Source organism: Amblyomma mixtum, chromosome 3 (assembly GCF_055824585.1).
Source record: "Amblyomma mixtum isolate Tamu chromosome 3, ASM5582458v1, whole genome shotgun sequence".
Classification (NCBI taxonomy): domain Eukaryota; kingdom Metazoa; phylum Arthropoda; class Arachnida; order Ixodida; family Ixodidae; genus Amblyomma; species Amblyomma mixtum.
The window spans coordinates 404,853,043-404,865,378 of record NC_143014.1 but is presented as its reverse complement, the minus strand read 5'-3'; the positions used below and the strand labels follow the sequence as shown (position 1 = coordinate 404,865,378).

Sequence of the window (12,336 nt, the reverse complement as noted above, 5' to 3'; positions counted from 1 at the left end):
CAGAGAAGCCTACCACGTATCAGTGTAGCCTGACTTAGCATTTCCTTCGGCGTCTCTTTAAAGGTGCGCTGCGATGCTTTCCTGGGTACCGATTAATATCATTAGATATCATCACGCGTTCCAGAGACAAGTGCGAAAAGAATTATTGAGATCTGGGCTTGCAAACGAAGGTTTTTCCGGTTTGAAAATTTAAAACAAGATGAGTCGAAAGCGCGTTTCACTTACCCAGTGCCAGAAAATTTAGGGTCTTGTTTTCTTAATTTTTTGCAGATGTTGTCTGGAATTTTTTCGTCGCGTACAGGGGAGGCCCGAAGAGGCACAACGCCCACTGCTGTGAGTGTCTACGAGTGATCTTAGATGTCAAGAGGAAGACATGGAAAGTTGGGCTGCAATTATTTAAGGTCACTGCCAGTTCTAACGATGAAAACAGCCAAAAATGTCAAGGAAAGGCTATGCCCTTCATTTGTTAAAACTTTGGTAGGATATCTGTGCCTGACTTGTTTAGCAATGTCTTTTTAACTCTCCAGTCTCAAAGAAATTGCTTTTTTCAGCTTGAGTACGCATAGAAGTTATTTTCAGCTGGCCTCTCAGTGTAGCGTTGAATTTGCTACTTCACAATTTCAAATGTGGCTCTTTTCAAGGACGTAATGGCTCTTTACAGTTTCACTCTTGATGAAGTCAGTAGCCGAGTAGACTTACTTGAGTTGATTGTGGGGTAGATTCTTTTTCTAGATTTCTTGTATTCTAAACACTTTTAAGCCTTTTCTGCAAATCCTCAGATGATGAGATACATTGAAAGCTGCGTATAAACGTGCACTTCTGGGTTTATTTCTTTTCAGTTCCCCTGAAATTGAAAATTTGACAGTATGCTTTGACAGTATGCTTTCTGATGTATAAAGACAACTTCTGTGGTATAGTGATAGCAGTTTGGGGTACTTCAGAAGAGAGAGAACTAGTTATTTGTAGCTGGTGAGTCGTAACATCAATATTATAGTATCTAAATTTTTGATGACACAATTTCTATCTGCATTGTGGCTCAGCAGATTTTCGAGAATTTCACATATTCAAAAATCACGTGCTCATAGGCCCCGCAGGCATGCCCTCTACTGAACTCAAGTTGCAGGTCTGAGTCCCTTGAGCAGGAAGCTCATCCATCAGAAATGATATCGTTAACAATATAGTTGTGACCCATGTGTTTTCAGGGTGTGAAGAAGTTAAAAGAAGCCCTGTTTCTTCGAAATTAAAATGAGTTGTAAGTCAGCACATGTCTGTTGCCCCCGGTGTTTTTTGCTGTTCCATCACAAATGAGTAACCAACATGCCCACGCTGCTGTCCTGACAAAAGAGAGGACAGTACAAGCGCTTGGTGTCGTAATGGTTCAAACCTGCCAAGCGCTTGTACCGTGGCAGGTTTGAACCATTACGACACCAAGCGCTTGTACTGCTTGGTGTCGTAATGGTTCAAACCTGGCCGTCGCAGTGGCTCAGTGGTTATGGTCTTGCCCCCTTGGAGTGATGTACAAAAGCAGATGTCGCTATGTGTGCTTTGCCAGAAGGCAATTTTCGAATCTCGCGTGAAGTTTTTGAAATTTTTTGAATCACAGTGCCCACAGTGATCGCGCTTTCGAAATTCTAAAAACTGATTTGCCTATTGCTGATGGCCAGCTACAAAATCTCCATTTGCAATCAAGTGCCTTTCTCTAATCGTTAAAAAATTAACTATTCAAATTAAGTTGACCAGCTTACTAGTTACCAGCATCCATCTGTTTTCTGGCATCCGCCAAAATTGTTAGTACTATATTGCAGAAGCCATTTTACTACCTCAAAGAGGTATTTTTTAGTTATAAGTGGCATGCTTCTCTGAAAAAGTAAGTTCTCACAGGGTGTGGAGCTACACTCTTGGCGACGAACACAATATTTTGGCTACAGAGTATATCCACGATTCTGGCAGTAGTCCTATGCTTAAGCCGTGAACCACACTTTGGAAAGGCTCGGAATGCCACTGGCACAATCTGGAAGGCTTCCTTTTTATCAGATCCGAATTAGTATGTTGCCATCTACATTGCCTGGGCGAATGGTCTTCACAGGAAGGACCGAGGGTATCTGCTAATCAAGTGTCACATATTCGTTACATTTCGTGTACAGCTGACCATTAAGATGGTGATTACACGTCCGACATACGCACAATATCTTCGCATATAAGTTTGTCGAGGGGTTCGGTGGCTGGCTTTTTGCCCTGAGATGAAATATATAGTGACGGGCTTACCTCGCTGAAATATAATAGCTGGGCAAACTGGCGTTTTCACGTATAGTCTCAGTCGTGCAGTAGTAGTGTCGCCTCACGCTTCCGGCTAATATCGCAAAGTATGCACCCGCTCTTTTGATTATCTGCGCAATTGTACACAGCCCGCAAAGTGCTGCGGTACAAAGCGTCCGCCCACGAGAAACTAAGCCTGAAAGCCGTTCATACCGCACGACGTTCATTCACTGGCTGCCATCTTGGTGGCAATGACTGCTGATGTCAGTGGTGCGCGGCAGTCACGTACCGTTCTTGACATCAGAAACCGGACACCTTAGTGGGAGTAGTAACTTTGGTATGAACAGATTGTGAGGGAGAGGCCAGAAGGCTCGGGAGGCTGTTTGTGCGATCTATCTGCATAAGCTGTGTTGTTTGCAGAAAAGCTAGACATAAAATGTCTCGATCAAGTGGGCTCTGTTACGGCTATAAAAGACTTCTTAAAGGGGATCTAATAAAGTTACGGTATGCCTGAGATGTTAAATCACACCGCTCCACGAATATTGTCCAGCAAGAACTTTATAATGCGCTACATAGAAGTTATCTTTAGTGAAATTGTTATTTTCAGTGTCTTCACGCTTTTCCCTCTCCTCTTGTCACTTTTTGCACGCTGGAAGGTTGCCGCTCTTCTGCCGGCTTGCCAACTTTCGAGCCCAACGATGGGCCAATCACTGTCTTCATCGAAAAGCTGGGGAAAATGTGAGTCTGTGAGCACTTAGGTAGTCCAGAAATTGCATGGTGTTGCATACTGTGAAGTGTAGAAATGGAGACCTGTGATCTATAAATTACTGATGCCTATCTGTAGGCTCTCCTAGTAGCCTGCAAAGATGTGGCTCTTTTAACTTTTCCTGGTTTGTGAGAGGCCTGGCTCTGGCCTGACCGTGCCAGGCGATGTGTAAAGTTGCGTGTTTAGTTTTGAGCTTGAAATGCGTTAAGTTGTGGTTCCTAGCTTTTAAAGAGAGCGTTTGGCAGAAGCAAAGTAGGCCTTGTTCTGAAACTGGAAATTTTGTCATCTTGGCCTGTTTAAAGAAATATTTATTAAAGGCTCTGGCAGTGACGCCTATTTTCTCTTTAAAGGTGCACAGTTCCACACGACAGTGTTCAAGCATTGCCCCTGCCAATGTATAAAGGTAAGGATTCTGTTGTTAGGCATTGTTTGCACTTGTGGAAAATTTGGAGCGCTAAGCATGTGAAATTTGGTTGTTGAACGTGATTGTGGGTTCTCTGCTGCATTCAGAAGTGTATTATTTGGCTCAGGTTTTTATGGCAACACACTGCAGGGATTAAGTGTGTTGTGCTGTCCTCTGAATGTGTTCTAGAACTCCTTTAAATTAGATTCACGGTGTTAATAGTATCAGATCATGCAAAAAATTTTTGTATATTTCTACGAACTTGTGTGAAATGCTTTTAGGTTGGCTTTTGGCAGTCACTTTGAAGTCATTTCCAAATACTTACGTGGATTACCTTAACTTTATTGCGCAATGTTCAAAAAACTGATTCTGCCTACTCGTATTCTTGTAACTTTTTTGCAGTTTGTTGTAATATTTTGAAAGCTGTGATTTCCAAGCAGTAGAATGTTACTGCGAGTTCAGGATGGCGCTGGTACGTTTCTCGACTATTTTGAATAGCGACGCCGCTGCCATTTGCCCACTGGCTTGAGCCTGAGGCAACTGGCCTTCATTGCGATGGCTGACGCTGCATAAAGTGTTCGTGCTTCCAATGCATCAAAGTGTCCATTGGGCCTGTGCCCAAATTGAACAAATCTAAGAACGACAGGGGCACAGGTAGAAGACTGGACTGTGCACGGTTGCCACATGCAGAGTCTTTGTCAGCATGGAAAGCACGGCTTCTTTTTAATTAAAAGAGGCACTATTCCAGATTTTGGCGAAAGTCATTCCACTTTATTATCTGTACATAGTCTGCACAAAATACTATCACACACAGCAGCATCACTAATTCGCTTACAGGTTTCTGCTCCTTCAAGAGAATTCGTACCGGGCTCTCTATGACTTGCTTTGGCATAAAACTACTTTCAGTCAACTATTCTCTCTGCATTCTATCTTCATTGTTTCTGTGTTAATAGAGCTTTAACTCAGCACAGTGTCAGGACCAGGAAGAGTAACCTGCCGGGACGTGGTAGAGCGGAAGACGTGCTTCTTACACAGGGAGCTCCTAGCGGGGATGACGTAGACTTCGGACATCGGTCAGAGAACGAAGATCAGAAATGCTTCTTACATCATCCTGATGTATGTGTAGTGAAAGTGTCAAATGGTGGTTTTCGCGATGAGAGGGTGTAATTATATTTATAAAATTCTTACATCTATTATTCGAGAACGTGAAGCTCGTTTGAATAATAGGTCTCACATACACTGAATTACCCAGTCTGCAAGCATAAGGAATTCACAGTCCTAAATTGACACCCTACTTTGGCTTCATTATTAGATACTTTCGATGTGTGTGTGTTGCAGGGTAGATCTCCAGCCATGAGATATATGTGCTGCTTCAAGAGGATTCTTCCTTGTGTGTGCTAATTTTTGCAGAGCTCGTGTAGAATACCTGCATCGCATCCAGACGAAGGTCAGGCACGTGGGTACACCCAGGGTGCACAAGGCCTTTCAGAGTGAGTCGATAGAAGTTGTCTTGGATGCATGGAAAGAAACAAGGGAGTTAACGCACTGGGTGTCGAGCCAGCATTTCTGAGTGTAAGGTGTGTGTTCACGCGGTGCAGTTTCAGTCCAGGTTCGGATGCAAAGCAACATTCTTTTGCAGTTCGTATGTCAAATCGGTGCAGAGATTTTAGAACCAAGCAAACAAAAACTAACTACTATAAGAATTTTTCTATATTATTACCTCAATGCCTTTCTTTGTTCTGTTTTTTTTTTTGTCGCGTCGGAAGGGGAAAAGTTTATATATTCTGTTCTCAATATGCTTGCTTGTCTCACTTTATTTCACAGAACACGGGAAAAAGTTCATGATAGACTATGTTTGGCTTCCCTCTCCATTTTTGCATACTGAAAAATTGGATGGGATTTTTTTCTGTTTTTTTGGTTCCTGCAGTGTTTCGTGTAATTAGAGAGCTCGAAAACTCTTCGGTTAGTATAACAAGTGCGCGAGGTAACCTGCTGCTTTAAATAAAGATGTGCATTAGGCGCTGGAACAATACCATCGTGCAGCACTCGCAGGGCGGAGTCATTTTGTTTCTTCATGCAATGTTTATGTCGTTGCACATGGGCGGGTATGGGTGATGTAGTGCATCCTGAGTTTTCCTGTAGCATCTATTTCTGTGCAGTTGTAAAGAGTCTTAAAGAGCGAATAACTGACATTTGAGTGGAACGCTAATTTGTCGTACAATTTACAGCTAAAACGTCATCTGCCACCTCGGCCCATTCCAAATTTCAGTAAAACGGCGAGTTGAGCGAGTTGGTACATACTGCTGGGAGACAGCGCAGGAACAGAGACAAGAGAAAAGAAGACGACGGGACAGGCGCTGCCCGTCCCGTCGTCTTCTTTTCTCTTGTCCCTGTTCCTGCGCTCTTTCCCAGCAGCCCATTCCAAATGTTCTATTAATTTCTCTCTGAACAGCCTGGTTTTTGAACTGGCGAGGAAGGGCACCCAAATTCTCCGGAGTTCACACCCGCTCGCAATTCTGCGGTTAAAGATGATTCCGAAGCAAAACTGGGAATTCCGTTTACCTCTGCTGATTTTTAACACCTGGCAGACAAAGCAAATAAGGTACATTGTATGTTTGATTGAATGCGGCTGTTTTGCTTTGCGCTTTCCTTACTTAAGGTAACGTGCGTGATTTCATGAGATCTAGGTAGTTATTTCAATGATGTTTTTTCTTTTTTGTTGAAGAGACTTGGAAAAGATGCATGCTGCAGATTGGGCCACGTATGTCGATATGTTAGCTAGCAATAAGGATGCATGTCACACCCTGTGCTCGAAAGACCCCAGAAGCGAAGGCAAAAGTCCACTGAGTGGTTTACCCAACTAGTCCGACTGTGCACAGGAAAGAATGGACGTTTTTGAATGCACATCTCCTAATTATCATTTTAGATGCAGTTCACGCATTCGGTGATGAGAGCATGGCCCCAGTTTCCGCCCTGTGATATTTCCGGCAGCTTGCTAAAGCATTTGGCATACAACCGTGGCGTTACATCATGACATGGTTGCGTGACAAGGACAGTCGCCGAAGGCACTAGGGAGGTGCAGAGCAGATGAAAGAGGCTCCAGAAGCAAATTGGCAAGCAAAAAAGTGGAGATGTGACTAGCAGAGGTATTGGCTACCTTATAGAAGGTTGACTTTGTTTTTCTGGTATAATATTGAAGTAAATAGGTTTGTCGTGTTTCACATTGAACATTTCAAAATCTCATTTCTTGATGCATTGGACCCATTATTAGAAAACGAAAGGGTATCGTGTTTTTATTCTTTCCCAGATTCATCTACAGAGAGCTCCAAAGTTACTCAACTAGGATGGTGCGTGTCTATATGGTAGGTCCTATTTATGCACAGAAGTGGCTCCATGTAGGCACCTCAACTTATTTAAATGACCTTTGAAAGATGGAACCTCTTTGTGGAGAACACCATGTTGAAAGCGGAATTCTATCGGCAAGGTTTTTCTTATTTTGAACCATGGTACTGAAACAGTGATTCACCACATGTTTTTCCGTTAACTGGTAAATTAACATTTTTTTCGTGTCATATTAAAATCACAAGCATGCCTAACCATAATAAGTGATAAATTAAATATTGCCTTATCGTTTGAAATGGAGACAATCAGTTAAGAGGATTACGTGAAGAGAAATATTTTCACCCTGAAAAATAAATCACTGCTTGAATGCAGTAGACCTGAAGAGGGCATTATTCACAATGGTAATTTTTCCAGTCGAACAGTTGGGTCCAAATAGGTTTTAAATGTGCAAAGCCATGGTTTGCAATGGTATGCGATATGAGAATGAAAGAGAGAGAAGCAAATGATTTTAATACAGGAAGATAAAAATGCCTTTAGCTTTGAGACCATGGCCTGCTAGTGCCAGCTCAGGGCTTAAGTTATCACCGTGTGGCTTGGAGTCAAATTATCTGTCTAGTGTAACCCGAAAACATTTAATGGTGTGCTTAATTTTGGGTAGGTGTGTCTGGAGCTCAATATACGTGAGTAAAAGTTTTTTTTTGGCTGCATAAATGCCCTGTTACAGCATCCTTTAATAAATATTCAAGGTAAGCACTACTTTCGTGCATAATATGATAATCTTTTGACAGATATAGAAATGGATTGCAGCTGGATGTGGCCCTCCATTTTCACTACATTTTTTAATGACAGAACTTTGGTGTGGGGTGAACTAATATTCGTAATTTCAAGTGCGTATGCAGTACGTGTGTAGCATGGTTGAAAATCATTTGTATGAATTTATATTTGAGAACTTCCATCTTTTCGTATTCCATATTTATATTTCTTTCTCCATGTTTCCATCTAGAGCGCTGTCGTCGCGTGGGTGTCTTGTTGGTCATCTTCCTGTCGACAACACAGGAAGTACGCCAGGTGAGGTCGCAAGCTCATTTCCAGAGAAGCACCAGAAATGCTCATTCAATTTATTTCATCATGAAACTGCACAGGAAACACCAGCAAACAACTGTTGGGTCAATAGCGAAAGCATGCATTGGCACATACAGTATGCATGCATAAGTGCAGCAGCTTACAAAACAGGATTGAACAATAGTGTAATCAGTTGGAATGACAGAAAACACACGTCAATGCAGGAATGATATAATTTTATTACAAAGCATTGGCTCCATGTAGGCATCTCAAGTTATTTAACTGACCTTTGAAAGATAGAACCTCTTTATGGAGGACACCACGTTGAAAGCAGGCTTCTATTGGCAAAGTTTTCCTTATTTTGAACCATGATACTGAAACAGTGATTGGCCATACGTGTTTTCGTTAACTGGTGAATTAACGACGGCTAATCATAATGAGTGATTATTACATATTGCCTTATTGTTTGAAATGGAGACAATCAGTTAAGAGGATTTTGTGAAGAGAAGTATTTTCATCCTGAAAACTAAATCACTGCTCGAATGCAATAGACCTGAAGAGGGCATTATTCAGACCGCTAATTCTTCCAGTCGAACAGTTGTTTACAAATAGGTTTTAAATGTGCAGAGCCACGGTTTGCAATGGTATATGATATGAGAATGAAAGAGAGAGAAGCAAATGATTTTAATACAGGAAGATGAAAATGCTTTCAGCTTTGAAGCCATAGCCTTCTAGTGCCAGCTTAGGGCTTAAGCTACGAAACCCATGGAATGGGAGCTCGGGCAGCAGTGGAGTCTGGCTGCGCTTGTCACGGTCAGTCGAGGACATCTCCATTGAGACTGAGACCGCTATCTCCGCACTCTCTAAGGGTGTGAGGAAGCATAAGGGTGAAAAGAGGTGACATTGGCGGAGATGCGTTCAATGAAGGCGGAGGTTTTAGGACTCTAACAATGCTTGCAGACATAATTTCATACAGTTTTTAGTGGTGGCCCCAATGATTATACATCGGGATTGGAAGGTATTTAGATGTGAGATATACAAGTATCTAAGCATACGCACAAATTGGGTAACTGACTGTGACGCCGGCCAGAAAAATTAATGAAAATATTATGAGAAATGCCCTCTCATGAATGAAAGGGTGCTCCCGGATACAATACACAGTAATTGATTCGAGCATTCTTAAAACATGCAGTGGTTCTGGGCACGTCGTTGGCAGATGTTAGTAGCTAAGATCCGGCAGACATCCTGTGCTTGTTATTTAGCAGAGGGAAGTGCAAGGTTGCTCCAGGTGCCAGTTGCAGTACGAGTAGGGAAAGAAATAAGGGTTGGATAAGAATGGGGGGTGGAGGGGGTGGATTTTCGGAAGCATGCAAAGTGACGAGGATCACTTGGTGTGGAAAGCATCTGAGCCAGAGTGGGGACAACAGTGAGGTACAATTCATTTCAGGTGTCTAAACCTTGTTGTAGCTTCACTACTTGGGGGAGAAGAATCTAGCCCCTCGCTAAATTTTAAGAAGACAAAAGTTAGGAAACTCGGGGAGAGTGGACTTGGGAGAGTTTAGAGCACACATCAGAAATATTCACTGCCACAAAAAAAAAGGCAGCCAAAATGACGTCGGAACTCCATAAGTTAATCCAAATAAATTTTGAAGTTCCAACACTTTGCAGATAAGCACTTCATTTGGGGCGCAAAAAATTGCCGCTTAAAGTCAGAATGACACCTTTTAAATGTGCTTATGGTTTCGCTTTTTGGCGCTGCAATAAGCACATTTAGTGGTTTCTATGCAGAAATTACCCCTGGCTGCCCTGATTATGTCCCTTCTGTGATGCTGTATTTTCAGTCTCGTCGGGACCACAAGAAAGGCAGCGTTATTACAGACAGCAGCTCGAGCGCCAAAGGCTGAAAAAGCAGTAAGTAAAGTATAAAATAACTAGTTTTTTGTGCATGTCAAGTAACCCCTCCAGTCCACGTGGCTAGTGGAAAAAGCCAAACTTTGTCAAGCCAGAGCGCCAAGGGTAGCTTTCGAAATGCTAAGAACTGATATGGCTGTTACTAGCTACCGGGTACAAATCTCTATTTGCAGCTAGGTGCCTAACTCTACAAGTAAAAAGTTAAAAATGTGTTAACCTTCTTACTACTGAAGACAGTTGACCAGTTTTCTTGGTTTGCCAACACTAGTAATACTGTGCCTCAAATGCCATATTTTTTCTCCAAAAAGCCTTTTTTAATTTTTAAGGTGTTCCCTGAAACACCCCGTACATTTCCTGTGAACGGTTACAAGGCAGAGTTTGTTTATGTAGGGAATAGTGAACGTATGGAAACTTTCCACTTCAATGAAATTGGCATTCTTTTTCATCTTAGTCTTTACTCAGCAACGTATTCAGACATGACTGCTTGACGATTACGGCAACTTATTAGAAATTCTAGCTTATAGGCTGCTGGATCTCTATGCAGGCTGCACTGCTGGGACGATCAGGAAACCAAACTGAAGTTTGGCGGCATGACTAAGGCTCTTCTGCTTTTTAAAAGGAGCGACAGCTACATGGGCTCTCTCTCGGGGGTTCCATGAAGCAGCGCTAGTAGACAACTTGCCTATCTCTGCCATGTTTTCTGCGGACGATTGAAAGGGCACTCAGTGAGCGCATTTCATGTGCTGCTATGCTGGGGTTCGTGCACCTTTTAGTCTCTTACTCAGAAGTTTATCCTTTGAGCTTTTGCACGGCAAGCATGCAGTTTATTCTATTATTTATTTTCAGTACACCCTGCAGCTCCGAAGCTTTATAGCAGGGGAGTGGGTACAACGTTAAAGTGACGAGCAGTTGAATAAAATCACATGAGAGAAAGAACAAAGGGGGAGTGAGGGTTGACAAAGAAGCAATGTATACAGATAAATTAAACAAATAATATACAACCGAAGAAGCAGCAGTGTATTTGTTCAACTAATATTTGAAAGAACAGTTAAATCACCAATCATTGATAAGCCATAAAACTACATCACGATGAGCACTCGCAGCTCCAATTGGCAGCTTGTTCCGGTGAGAAATAGTATGTATAGGATACCACATCGGCTGAAGAAGCAGCTATCGCACTAACGATATCCAAGAATAGCAAGGAAACGATTATGTCAGACTCACACGTAGCGGTACTTAGTTATATTAGGGGCCGCGTGGGCATTCCATGTTGGAACATTTTCGAAATGTCCAATCCCCAGAATGTCCAGATGGTCTGGACACTAGGGCACCTCTCAACGACGGCCAATGGGGTGGCCAACACAGCTGCTCGAGCTGCCCTCCTCCAAGCATCTGGCACGCAGCCTCTCTCTGACACCATTAACGATGCCTCACCCTTACTAAGCTACGCTGAAACTAAAGATTACGATAAGATTGTTACAAGCAAATATTTTCTAGCTCACAAAAGCCGTAGCAAATTTGAAGAACACATCATCCGGCGGCTGCAAACTGCCCTACTTTATGAGCTAATGGTATCAAGACATACGCAATTCATTCTGCCCCTTCTGTGGAGCACCTGGCACACTATTTCACACAGTTTGGGAATGTCAAGAAAACCCAGACCTGGGCAACAATCTTTATCCAACATGTCGCTGTCCTCTCGACCAGAATTCATTAGGACTTGGGAGAGTATAGAGCACACTTCAAAAATATTCACTGCCGCGAAAAAAAAAAGGCAGCCAGAATGTCGTCAGAACTCCATAAGTTAATCCAAAGAAAATTTGAATTTCCATCACTTTGCACATAAGCACTTAATTTTTGGTGCAAAAAAATCGCCGCTTAAATGTGCGTAAGGTTTCGCTTTTTGGCGCTGCAAAGAGCACTTTTTGTGGTTTCTATGCAGAAATCACCCCTGGCTGCCCTGGTTATGTCCCTTCTGTGACGCCGTATTTTCAAAGTCTTGTCGCGACCAAAAGAACGGCAGCGTTATTACAGCCGGCTCCTTGAGTGGGAAAGGCTGAAAATGCAGTAAGTAAAGTAGTTTTTTTGTGCATGTCAAGGGATGACACATCGCATCGGCATGTACTGAATCCGCTTGTCTCAAGGGTAAGGGAGGACGAATTCAGTGCTCCTTGACCGCTGCTAAAGTGAGGTATTGAGCTCCCACTCACAGACCGACACTCTACGAATAAAGGCTATAACTGGACAAGCTAAATTTGCATGATGGCCTTTTGTGGTTAGCAGTAGGTGCGAAGTCGCGTCGACAACCTCAGCACACGATACTTATAGATATAATATCTCCATGCAGGGCAAATCTAGAGTACGTCTGAATTATTCTTTGGGGAAATGAAATAAAGCTTTCATGTCGAGAGGAAAAGTGGAGGGAAGTCACTCATTTCTCAGTGAAAGCCGGATCAAGTTTACCGACGCATTATTTGCTCTAAATTTGTGTCATAACTTATTTTCCTAGTTTCGTGGTCTTACTCCGTTTGTTTCTTATGTAGGAGGTGTTGGAAAACCTTCTTTCTTCCCCGCTGCTCCCATTTAAAATTCAGAG

General features: G+C 42.6%; 1 protein-coding gene and 1 long non-coding RNA gene across 18 annotated transcripts in view; both read left to right on the top strand.

The window, feature by feature from the left end:
- LOC149357462 (uncharacterized) overlaps window positions 1-9,545 on the top strand; it is a 49,708-nt gene extending 40,163 nt beyond the window's left edge. For 3 of the 8 annotated variants that reach the window (XR_016291832.1, XR_016291839.1, XR_016291833.1), the window contains 2 exons: window positions 271-333; window positions 2,913-3,205. This is a non-coding gene — a long non-coding RNA (uncharacterized LOC149357462). Of the gene's footprint in view, window positions 1-270; window positions 334-2,912; window positions 3,206-9,497 lie in introns of those variants that run through there. The other 5 variants (XR_016291836.1, XR_016291834.1, XR_016291835.1 and 2 more) reach the window with 4 other exon arrangements.
- LOC149357460 (uncharacterized) overlaps window positions 4,292-12,336 on the top strand; it is a 95,242-nt gene continuing 87,197 nt past the window's right edge. For 2 of the 10 annotated variants that reach the window (XM_089584708.1, XM_089584707.1), the window contains exons 1-5: window positions 4,837-4,915; window positions 6,733-6,787; window positions 7,771-7,835; window positions 9,671-9,740; window positions 11,683-11,807. The gene's annotated coding sequence lies outside the window, so the exon portion shown is untranslated. Of the gene's footprint in view, window positions 4,916-6,732; window positions 6,788-7,770; window positions 7,836-9,670; window positions 9,741-11,682; window positions 11,808-12,336 lie in introns of all 10 variants that reach the window. The other 8 variants (XM_089584717.1, XM_089584716.1, XM_089584713.1 and 5 more) reach the window with 8 other exon arrangements.